The sequence below is a fragment of the Psammomys obesus genome, unplaced genomic scaffold (assembly GCF_907164565.1).
Source record: "Psammomys obesus unplaced genomic scaffold, mPsaObe1.curated_primary_1811, whole genome shotgun sequence".
In the NCBI taxonomy this organism is placed as follows: Eukaryota; Metazoa; Chordata; class Mammalia; order Rodentia; family Muridae; genus Psammomys; species Psammomys obesus.
The window spans coordinates 11,212,809-11,224,786 of NW_026596162.1; the positions used below are offsets into that span (position 1 = coordinate 11,212,809).

Sequence of the window (11,978 nt, forward strand, 5' to 3'; positions counted from 1 at the left end):
AAAATATATATCCCAACCACTTTATTAAAATGGTTAACAGAAAAACAAGTCGGAGGGAAACAGGTAACAGAACACCAGATCTCATTTAGTGAGTTTGTTTGAAAGATAGATGGGAAAATGAAAGATAGATGGAAGAATGGGGGAAAAGAAGAAAGGAAATAGTGTTAAAAATAAACAACAACAAAAGATTTTGGTCAATGGAATAAATCCAAAGACTTAAAGAGTACTAAAGAACACACATGTAACTTCTTCTTCTTTGGGAAGACACCAAATGACGATGACATGGCCCAGGATTAGGAGGCTTCTTCAGGGTCTTAGGGGCCCCGAGGTCATGGCGGAGGCCGTGGGGCTCTTGGAGATAAAGCTGAAGACAAGGAGTGGATCCCTGTCACCAAGCTGGGCCGCCTGGTTAAGGACGTGAATATCAAGTCCTCGGAGGAGCTCTACCTGTTCTCCCTGCCCATGAAGGAATCTGAGATTATCGACTTTTTCCTGGGTGCATCCCTAAAGGATGAGGTACTAAAAATCATGCCAGTGCAGAAGCAGACACGGGCTGGCCAGCGGACCAGGTTCAAGGCTTTTGTCGCTATTGGAGACTACAATGGTCACGTTGGTCTTGGTGTTAAGTGTTCCAAGGAGGTAGCCACTGCCATCCGAGGAGCCACCATCTTGGCCAAGCTTTCCATCGTCCCTGTGCAAAGAGGCTATTGGGGCAACATGACTGGCAAAACCCACACTGTTCCGTGCAAGGTGACAGACTGTTGTGGCTCTGTTTTGGTGCGTCTCATCCCTGCCCCCAGAGGCACTGGCATCGTCTCTGTTCCTGTGCCCAAGAAGCTACTGATGATGGCTGGTATTGACGACTGCCACACATCAGCCAGAGGCTGCACTGCCATCCTGGGCAACTTTGCCAAGGCCATCTTTGATGCCATCTCCAAGACCTACAGCTACCTGACCCCTGACCTCTGGAAAGAGACTGTGCTCACCAAGTTTCCTTATCAGCAACTCACTGATCATCTTGTGAAAACTCACACCAGAGTCTCTGTTTGGAGGACCCAGGCTCCAGCTGTGGCCACCACATAAGGATTTTCATACAAGAAAAATAAAGTGAATTAAATCTGAAAAAAAAAGAACACACATGTATATGCATAATAGTTATATATGTACATATATACAGATATATGTACTTAACTATAGTCAATTGAATGCATATTTGATTGCCTAGATTCAATTTACTACAATATTAAATATGCATACAAACATGTATTCACAAACATATGTGTGTATACATATATGAAAGAGGGAAGGGGTGAAAAGAAACATTGCTTTAACTTCCCTTCTCTTTTCTCTCTCTCCTCTCTCGAGCCCCTTTAGCCATCCCTGTTTGACTCCTACAGACACTGGTAGACCTTGAAATCCATCTTAGGACTCAGACCTGGCTTCCATCAACCAGTTGTTTCCTCTTGACACCCCAGTGACCCAGCAGCTATCTGTGCTGTCTCAGAGGACCTGGAAACTGGGGATGGGAAGGAGGACGCACCAAAAAGAGCCTGTGTTAGGCGTGAGCTGAGAGTCTCCCCATCCACTGAGAGTAAGGGCCATCATTTCACTGTGCCATCGAATGCCCCTCTGGGTGGAAGTGGTTCATTCTCATAACAATCACCTTGGAGTGAAGGAAGAAGGCCTCAGCAGCAGATCTGAACAGGGAATTCTGGGAAATGCTCTTTCTCTGGTCCTAGGGCTACTGAAGCCCCAGCTCTTAGATCTAGAAGACTTTGGAACCCTTCTGTGAGGCTGGCGAGGCACCTGAAATCTGGCTCAGGATGAACACGGCGTTAGTTTGTTTCTCTCTGATTTGTATTCCCTACACATCACTGCAGATGTCCTTTTAAAGCATGAGATGACCAGTGCCCTGAAGGAGGCATTAAGAAAAATGGCCTATCCCAGTCTGTGATAGAGTTGATAAGGTGAGAGCATGCCTTCCCTCTCAAGGGCATGGCGGTTTCAGTCCAGTCTTCTCGATGGCTCTTGAAGAGAACTGGGTCACCACAACATCCTCCCAGGCACTGTAGGAGGCAGCAGCTGTATCGGTGGTGACAAAATACAGATGTGGTGGGACAAGTCCTGGAGTAAGGACACTTACACCCCCAAATGCCTCCGGACCATTTTGAGGATGACATAAATAACAGAATGCACGGTGCCCGCATCACTGAGCAGCTACTGGTGATGGTTGGTGTTGATTATCAATTTGACAGGAGCTGGGATCACCCAGGAGACAAGGCCCTAGGCACAAAGAGATATTGTTTAGGGTAGCCCATGGCTGCACCTGTGAGAGCTTTCCCTGGTCAGTTTAATTGAAGTGGGAAGACTCCCTAATGGGTGGTGCCATTCCCTGGGCTTGTGCCCTGTCCTGCTTAAGCTTTGTGGGCACCAGCATTCACCACTCACCACCCTCTGATTGTGGATACAGTGCGATCACTGGCCACCAGGACTTTCTCACCGATGGAACCTTGGGCCCCTTAAGCTGCGCCTGTCAGGGAATTTTATCACAGCAATAGGAGAAGTAACTAATGCCATCATAACATCAACAGATAGTCCTTGTGCAAGGATGCTTTCCTTAAACAATCCTCCTTAAACACCCCAACTCCCCTCATTGATTAAGGTCTTGGTTGCTGTTTGTTCAGATGGGAGCACATTACTGAAACTCAGAGATAGCAAGAAGCTGACGAAGGGTGCCCAAAGCTGTGAGTTCAGACCCATGGCTCCAAAGCCATTTTGCACTACCTAAGATGGTTCATCCTCTACCTACCTCATAGGTAGTCTGGCTAGAAAGTCTCTTGAGATCAGTGATAATGCCACAGTAAGGAAATGAACAAATACGAAGGAAATGGCCTAGACTTAGGCAGTTCCCATGTTGTAACATTTAAAGACGTGGCTACAGGTCGCTTTTCTGTTTCCATTATGTTCAGATAATTAGAGGCAGGCATGAAAATACAGCCTCTTTGCTCCCCCTCTGTTTTGTGCATAGCTTTCACTGGAAGCTGAAGGATGGACTGGCTTTGAATCCAAAGATTCCCCAGGTCCGTTCAGAAATGATTTCCTCTGCTAATTCCATTTGTAGAGACCTGGCCTCCTTGTAACCTGAGCAACTGCTAGACCACTCCATTTTGTGCTGTCACTTGCTTCTCTCTGGAGTCATTATCCCAGTCCTTCCAGTCCCTGCTCAGTATTAGTTACCGAAAGAAATTACCCTGCCACCGAGGCTTTCTCCAGCAACAAAGAAAGCATTACAGTCACATCGCAGTGCAAGCAATCCCCTAATTCTGATACGTGATGTTTAAAACAGCCTTTGAAGATGAACCTTGGAAAGCTTTTCTTTGAGAAAAAAAGCATGACACAAAAAATATAGGTTTGGAAACTATGTTCACACCAGATTCAATAGGCGCCATTTTTTTTTCGTAATGTATGAACCCTTTCATTTTATATTTACTACTGAGTTATTCATGTCGCTTTGATTTACAATTATCTCATGAGATTCTAATAACACTTGTATTTGTAGCTTGCATGAGGCTATCTAATTACATTAAAATGGGGAACAAGATGTTATAGTCGCTGAGCTATTGGAGAGTAAGAAGGTGTGCTGGTTAGTTTTGTTTTTTGGGTTTTTTTTTTTTTTTTTTTGTCAACTTGACACTAGCTTGGGTCACCTGGAAAGGAGGAACCTCAAATGAGAAAATGCCTCCCTAAGATTAGACTGTAGGCAAGTCTGTGGAGTATTTCTTTGATTAATGATTGATATGGGAGGGCCCAGGGTAGGTGCTGCCACCCAGGAACAGGTGGTTCTGGATTGTATAACAAGACAGGCTGAACAGCGGTGAAGGAGCAAGCCAATCAGTGTTCCTCCATGGCCTCTGTTTCAGTTCCTGCCTCCACATCCCTCTCGTGAGTTCCTCCTCTGACTATAGCCCATGAGATGAAATAAACACTTTCCTCCACAAGTTGCTTTTGGTCGTGGTGTTTATCAACAAGAAGTACATTAAGCCGGAAGAAAAACACTCTGATAGCTTGGATAGGGACCTCTTCTTCTGCATGCAAAACGGGCTGTAACAAGGGTGCTCACTCTGCACAGTGAAACTCAAAGACCTAAGTGCATAAGGTGTTCGTATAGTTCTAATGTCTCTGATCTTCTTTGCTGTGACCCCATCAAACTCAAACAGGAAATCAAATCACATTAAAAGGCTCCTGGTCCCTAATAAAAGGACATTAATGGGTGCCTCATCTGAATGTTAAAGAGAAGCCTATAAAGATTCTTTTCTTTTAGGAGGCCCAGGTGATGTAGACTCACACAGTCATGTCCTTCACGCAATAAGGACAAGCTTTGAAGTATTGAACTAGTAGATATGAGTTTTTTACCGAAAACCATGTTGCCATGGTGAAAGCCTCCCGGATCTGTTTTCACTGGTTGCTTCATTTATATCTGCCCTGCTCCCCAAAGGATTGTGGACAGCTGACTCTTGCTGTTAGTTAACATGGTACACAGTGAATTATTAATAACAATTCTTGCACTCTAAGGCAGGGGAAGGTGCGAGCATTCTCGAGTTTTCTTAGCATACCGTTAAGGTATCATTTGAGGGCTGAGGAGATGGCTCAGTTGGTAAGGCACTTGCTGTGAGAGCACAGGGACCTGAGTTTGAGCCCCAGAACTGACATTAACAAATCCAGGAGTAGTATTTCATGTTTGTAATCCCAGCGCTGGGGATGCAAAAATGGGTGAATCCCTGGAGCTTACTGGCCAGTCAGCCCAGCCAATTAGCAAACTCTAGGCTGGTAAGAGACTCTCAACAACAAGGAGGTAGCACCTGAGGATTGATATCTGAGGTTGTCCTCTGAGCTCCATCTGTACACATCTGCACACAAAGCTGTCACTCGAACCTCATTCCATCACTTCCAACATGTTGACACATAATACGTGATTTTTTTTTTTAAATACAGAAGGTCTTGTTTTCATGTAAAGAGCTAGCAATCTTTCCAGAGCTTCAAACAATGCAAGGCAACATGAAAAGGCCTTTACACTAGCCTATAAGCAGAACAGTGTTAATGGTGGATTTCTGTCCCCTGAGCAGCTTCACAAGAGGGGGGCAGAAGAAAGCAATGGCCTTGGCCTTTATTTATAATAACATTATTAATTTACAGAAGACAAAATTGAGGTGAGGCAAGCCAGGAAGCCAGCTTAAGCTGACTCAGCTATATCATGGTTCATGCTCAGGTCAGCAGGTCTCTGAGCTTTTCCCTTCACCACGAGGAGGGTCTACCTCCCAATAGATGGTGTGGTAACACACACCTGGGGGCACGGTGTCTTCACTGTTTCAGTGATAGTCAGTGAATAGATAAGTCTCCCTTCGAGGGTAATCCTGGAATAACCGCACGCGCCTGGGGTTCCATAAGAATCATCCATGCTTTCAAACCTCTCAGAGAGTGTGATGAGCTGTGATACAGCATCATGGACGAGATGATTGATGAGCATTCTCCCTGCAGTTGGTGCTCATTAGCTGAGTTAGCGGTATTGGTCCGGACTGAAGAGGCCAATGCCAGGAGCATTTGGCGGAGGAAAGATCTGGGCAGATGATCCAACGCTACAACAGCGTCCACTCCACCGCTACCCCTGACTAAGCAGCATTTTTAAATTATTATTGGAGTTGTTAATTCAGTGTGTGTGTGTGTGTGTATGTGTGTGTATGTGTGTGCCCACACGCGTGTCGTTTAGAGTATGTTCTCTCCTTTTACCACCTGAGTCCCAGGGACTGAAGAGTTTTTTTTCTTTTTTTTCTAGACTCACATTCATTCCATGAAAATCCAGACCCCACAAGACTGTAAGAGCTCAGCTTCTCAGTGAATCGACACCTTCATCTTCCTGTCCTATTTGTATTGCTTACTTTTCTCCTTGCTATGACAAAATACTCAACAAAAACAACATAAGAAAGGGAGGGTTTGTTCTGGCTCATGGTTTGAGGGTAGTGTCCATCACAGTGAGACAGGCATGACAGAAGGAAGATGAGGTGCATGGTTACACGGCATCCTAAGTTGGGAGGCCCGCAGAGGTGAATGCTGATTCTCATCTAGCTTTCTCATTTTTATTATGTCCAGGATCTGGACCTATGGGGTGATGCCACCCACATGCAGGAAAGACCATCTTTCCTCAGCTAAGCTTTTCTAGAAACGTCTTCACAGATACACCAGAGGTGATTGTAAACCCAGTCTGGTAGACTGTGGAGATGTACCATCATTCCTATGCAACAAGAGATGTATCTGGGGAGCCCAGTGACCCCCTTGGAAAGAAGAAAATCAGCACACAAAAGGAACTGCGTTAGTCAACTTTTGTGATGTTGGCAGGTCATGGAGACAGACAAGAGAGGGAACAAGGGTAAAGGAAAGTCCTGAGCACACACTTCCTGGTTAAGGGGAATGTTCTTCACACCAAAAGGCAAATCCTGTGGATTTGTGCAGAACCTGTGGTGGGCTGCTCACCCTCTCCCTAATTATCAGAGCTATACCTGAGGGTTCATCTCTCATCCTCTTCATGACTCAGGGGTGGCTCTTCAGTAGCCTCGCCAGTCATCTTCGTCTTGTTCCCCTTGACAGTGATTGGTTTAGGGGTGCATGTGGTTCAGTTCAGACTGACTGGTGCTTTTGGAGAAATCTGGAGATGGCAAGAAGTCCTTAAAAAATTATGTATTTATTTGTTTACATAGGCTCCCACTATGTAGCCCTGGCCAGTCTAGTCATCGCTGTATCCCAAGGTGGCCTCAAACTTGTAGTGATTCCCCTGCATGCCAGGGTTAGAGGTCTGTAACATTACCCACAGACCAATATTATGTTAGGTAAGAAGAAACAGTCTCTCTTCTGGTCCTCTATTTTTGTAGTAGTGTCTAGCTGTGATACCTACAAATGTACACCTTTTATGTCAGTAAGGACTCAGTCAAGGACAGACCTGACAGGCAAGAAAAGGCAGAATCTGGGCCTTCAGATGTAGGGCAGCCATTGCCTTCACCACACCTGCCCAGGAACTTCTTATTAGATATGGTTCGGAGGTCCAGAGATACAGTTCAGTGGTAGAGCACTTTCTAAGTCTACATGAGCCCCTAGATTCAACCCCCAGTATTGAAAAAGCAAAGACAGAGAGATAGGGGTAATTCGCTAAGACCTATGCTTCGAGTTTTCATATTTTTCCAAACCAGAGATGCACGGTGTCATAGTCATTTGAGAAGTTGGACAGGCACAGCAAGACACAGCTCCCAGCATGCCATTCTCAGGGAACTTTGTCCCTGACACTCCACAGCATTCTTTGCTGACGGTTATGATGTTTGGCAGGTTGGGTGTGGCAAATACATCTTCTGTTGACACTAGGCTTAACAGGACAAAATCCTATCTGCACGGTGAGGAGTACCTGCATTTTGTTTTACCAAAAATAATCATTTCTATTTCTTTAAGTAATTTTTATAGACAGCTATATATTTGTCCACATGTAAAAGAAAGAAAACCAGCTCACCATGGCATAACCAAATAGCATTTTTCATTCTGATACAGTATGTCTGCTGATAGGACTTGTAGAACAAATTCACAGTAACACCAGAAGAACATAATCCGGTCTTCTCAGTATTTCAATATTGTTGTGGTTTTGAGCCTTATGCGGGTTGAACTGTGGTCACAAGAATCGGCCCCATCTCCTGAAAGGGTTTGCATTCTGGTCCAGTGCAAAGAAACCCTAGAACTTGCTTCATGACTTCTGCGTGCCCCTCATTGCTTACACCATGCCACAGGCCTGCCTTTAACTCCAAAACAGACAGGGCAGCATGTTTTTTTAATCACTTTGGCCATCTGACACATTCTACTTCTTTAGCTAACCAATGTGCTGGTATGTGGGTGTGCAATGTCCCCTGTAGGTTCATGTGTTTGCATAGCTGGTTCACAGTTAGGTGGCGCTGTTTTGGAAGTTGTAGAGCCTTCTGGAGATAGAGCTTCTTGGGAGGAAGTGAGTTGCTGGAAGCTGGCCTTCAGATTTTATAGGCCAGCCCAGCTTCCTGTCAGTGCTCTGTCTTTTGTTCCACCAAGACGTGAGGAGGTTTAGATTCTAAGCCACACACTCCTGCCACATGAAGCTGCCTGCTGCCATGCCTTCTTCTTCGTAGTGCCCTGTGTCACTTCAAACTGTGAGCCAAAATAGAAGTTCTGCTCTGAAATTGCTTCTTAATTGGGTATCTTTTTGGTCACAACGACAGGGAAACTAACTAGTACGTACTAATTTTATACAAGTTGAGCCCATCACTATGAAGATCATCCTCAAATTGCCTCAGAACACAGAAACCCATTGCAAGCCTTTTTCTGTAGTAAATCAAAACCTTAGTTCTTCTTTCCCAGTATAGACTATCTGGTATTCTTAATCTCTTGGATATGCAAATTCAGACTGAGAGTCTTGTCTGTTAAATATTAATGAGACTCTGCCTTCTCTCAGGCAAAGCCCGTGTTCCTGATGCGTGAAGGGGAAGCGCAGTTCTCACAATGTGTTCTGTTCAAACCTTCTACAGCTTCCTTAGAAATAGATCGTTTAGTCCCATGTGTTTCTTTTTTCTAATTTGATGACGAAAATAAGACATAAGTAAAATGAATATTTTTACAGTGAAGAATGATTCCTCAAGAGTAGTGAGAAATGAAAAGAATCTTGTGTTCTCTATAAGGAATTGTGGTAATAAAATAATTAGCATTATAATGTGGCAGCAATTAGGAGCAGAGAGAATGTCTGAAGCCTCTAAAAGGGCCAGGTGTGGTGGTACATGCCCGTGCTCTTAGCATTCATCAGGTAAAGGCAGGAGAATTACCATACACATGAGTCCAGCCCGGCCTACACAGCAAATTTTTGGCCAGCTAGAGCTACATAGTGAGACCCTGGCTCAGAAAGAAAAGAAAGAAGGGGAGGGAAGGGGAGGGAAGGGAAGGGAAGGGAAGGGAAGGGAAGGGAAGGGAAGGGAAGGGAAGGGAAGGGAAGGGAAGGGAAGAGAAGAGAAACTTCAAACACGACTCTCCTCTGTCTCTATAAGGCCTAATCTGATGGTTGTACATATGCATGTCATGGGGATGTTAATTATCATGTAGTTAAGCTGGTTGTAAATGTCTTGGCAGGGCTGGATTTGCCTTTTATAAGCAGGATTTGCAAGTAATTACAGTGACTGATCAAACATCTCCACAACAGAGCGGCCATATTTTTACCCGGGGGCCAAGCTCTACTCCTCATTTCCTAAAACTGGTACTGGCCACTTTAGGACACAAAGTCAAACAATAATATTGTCTATAGTGACAACAATAACAGGCCATCGTGTGTGTCCCTTATATTAATCATGAGTCCGAGTGTTCTTAGCCTGTTGCCCACATCAGCTAATTGCAATCTGAGGAACAGTTTCAGGACTGAGGGGTGCCAATCTAATCTGCTGCCATGTCACCTGGACTCAGGTCCCCCATCACTAAAGATGTGTATAGAGGAGATGAGGCATAGAAGGAAGTGATTGGAAATAACTAAAATGACCGTGAGTAAGCCCTGTATCTCCCTCTTCCTCTTTCTCCCAGGCTTCCCTTTTATTACTGCAGCTGTATACACCCCAGTGGTAAATACAATAAAACTTTTGACACCCAAGCTAGAAGCTACCAAAAAAAAAAAAAAAAAAAGAAAAGGAATTTGAGAGTTGATACTTTGATTAAATAGCATGGCAGAGGTGCGTGGCAGAGTGTCTAAAAGAGGGCATTGCTTCTCCTGCTTGCTCCAGATGGCTTCTTATGAGAAAATAAATTTAGGCCCAGGAATAAGAAGAATTTATTAGAAAACACTTGGAAACACACAGGGATTACACTGGTGGAGAAGATACTTGTCTCTACACACTCGGATAATTCATATTCATCTGGTATTCAGGTGCATCTCCAAGTGGGCTGCCTGGAAGTATTTATATTTGCATAATAATGTTTACAGAAATGATTTCTACTCTATTCTGTGCTCTGTTGAAGAGAAGTGGGTGTCTGAAGGAGGCGAGACATTAAACACGCGGACAACAGGAAGAATGCAAGTGATGTAAAATATTGCACAACTTGCTACATAGGGCTCAGCGGGACTTGAAAATTTGTTAGCCTTTGTTCACCAATAAATCATAATCTGAACTCAGTCATTACTAAAGGAATGTCAACTCTGAGAAAACCGTACTGGCAAGGCATTCCAAATAACACGAGACAGAGAAAGAGATGGGGAAAGACCCTCAAAACACAACAGCATGATTTCTGACTGAAAATAAAAAGAAATAACTAAATAAGACAGTAGTCTGGGAAGAGAGCATGTGTGATAAGAGGCTGGTAGGGCATGCACTTGTAAGTCTGGCCCTGGGGATGTGCAGAGAGGCCAGTGTCTGAGGCTTGGCTGGCCTAGTACATGAGAGATCCTCAAAGAAGGGAGATGATGTTCCTGGAGGTTAGCACTCCAGGTTGTCTGTCTTCTGCCTCCATTTCCTTATCATGATAGCTCCCGTAGAGTGAGGTCCAAGGGGGCAATGGGTCTGCAGGAGTTAGCTACACAGTCCCCCAGGCTCTACCTCTTCTGCCATCCAGACCTCAAGCCTGACCTTCTCAGGGGAAAAGTCCTTATTTCCAGTAAAGCAGACACACACACACACAAATTGTATTAATAATTCTGTCAGTAGAAGACGTATAAAATTAGTTATCATTAGCGATTCTCCTAAAAGGCCTCAGGAGAAAACTGGGGGGAAAAAAGTAATTATCACACAGAATGTAGTTGCTGCAGTCTTTGTTTCGGCAGGTGCTCACAAGGCCCAAGTTGGCATTCATGGCGTCCTTGCTTCATGAAGCATTCTCTCACTGTTTGCCACAAGACATTGGAAGAGTGACGGAAGCCTTATTCTCGCAGGATCTGAGTCCTCAGTGTTCCTGTCTTTGTGAGGTTGCTCCAATGTTCCATTGCCAGGGACTAACAGACATGGGGTGTTAAAAGGCATGCCAGTGAGCCTGCCAGGCTCTGCTCAGATTGGGTGGCAGCGACTTAATGTCCCTTTAGGAATCAATATCAATGACTCAAGGAAGGTCAGTGAGCTTCTTTTAACCAGTCTAATGGCATGTGGAGCCCTAAATGACCATGGTAGGAGTGTCAGCTTTCCGCTTTCAAAAACATTATTCTGTTCCCTGGAGAAAACACTCTTCTATCCAATGTTAGGATAATCATGTCCACTGAGCCCAACTTTGTAGAGGTGGAAAGCCAAAATAATACATCGTCGATGCGATGAACCTTTATTGCAAAGAGTTCTAAAGGAATACTGTCACAAAGAAAGAAAACAAGGGTGGCAGTTTGAAAGTAGAGACAGGAAGTGTCTAGGGGGTGTGGAATGACCTCCAAAGGCCAGAGACCTATTTCCTCCAACGAAGCCTCACTTCTGAATAGTGCATTCTGCTGCAAACCTCTAGATTCATTATTCCCTGGTGAAATTACAGCACCCTTATGATGCTACAGTTTAGTTCCTTTACCGCTGCTAGCTTAGCACCAAGCCTTCCGTTCATGAGCCTGTTGAGTGGGTGGATATTGGAAAGCTTTAATACACTTACTGCAATAGGCTTGTCAACTTGACCAGGTTAAGAATCACTTTTGGACATGGTTGTGGGGGCATTTCTAGAGAGCTTTGACTGAGGAAGAGAAACCCACCCTGACTATGGGCTGTGGTACCAGATCAGATAAAATTTGGAAAACAATAACCTGAGCACTGGCACCCATCGTTCTCTGCTTCTTGACTACAGATGTTGCCTCGTGCTATGTCTTCTTCCTCACTCTGGGCTACATCTCCTCAGACCGTGAGCCAAAGCCATCCTTCATTTGATCTGCTGCTTTCATTGGATATTTTGCCACAGCAACAGCAAAAGGAACTAATGCAGTTATTATCCAT

At 44.6% G+C, this 11,978-nt stretch overlaps 1 pseudogene; it reads left to right on the top strand.

Moving 5' to 3' along the window:
- Nucleotides 1-282: 282 nt before the first annotated feature.
- Nucleotides 283-1,083, top strand: LOC129667545 (40S ribosomal protein S2-like; annotated as a pseudogene).
- The last annotated feature ends 10,895 nt before the right edge of the window (nt 1,084-11,978 follow it).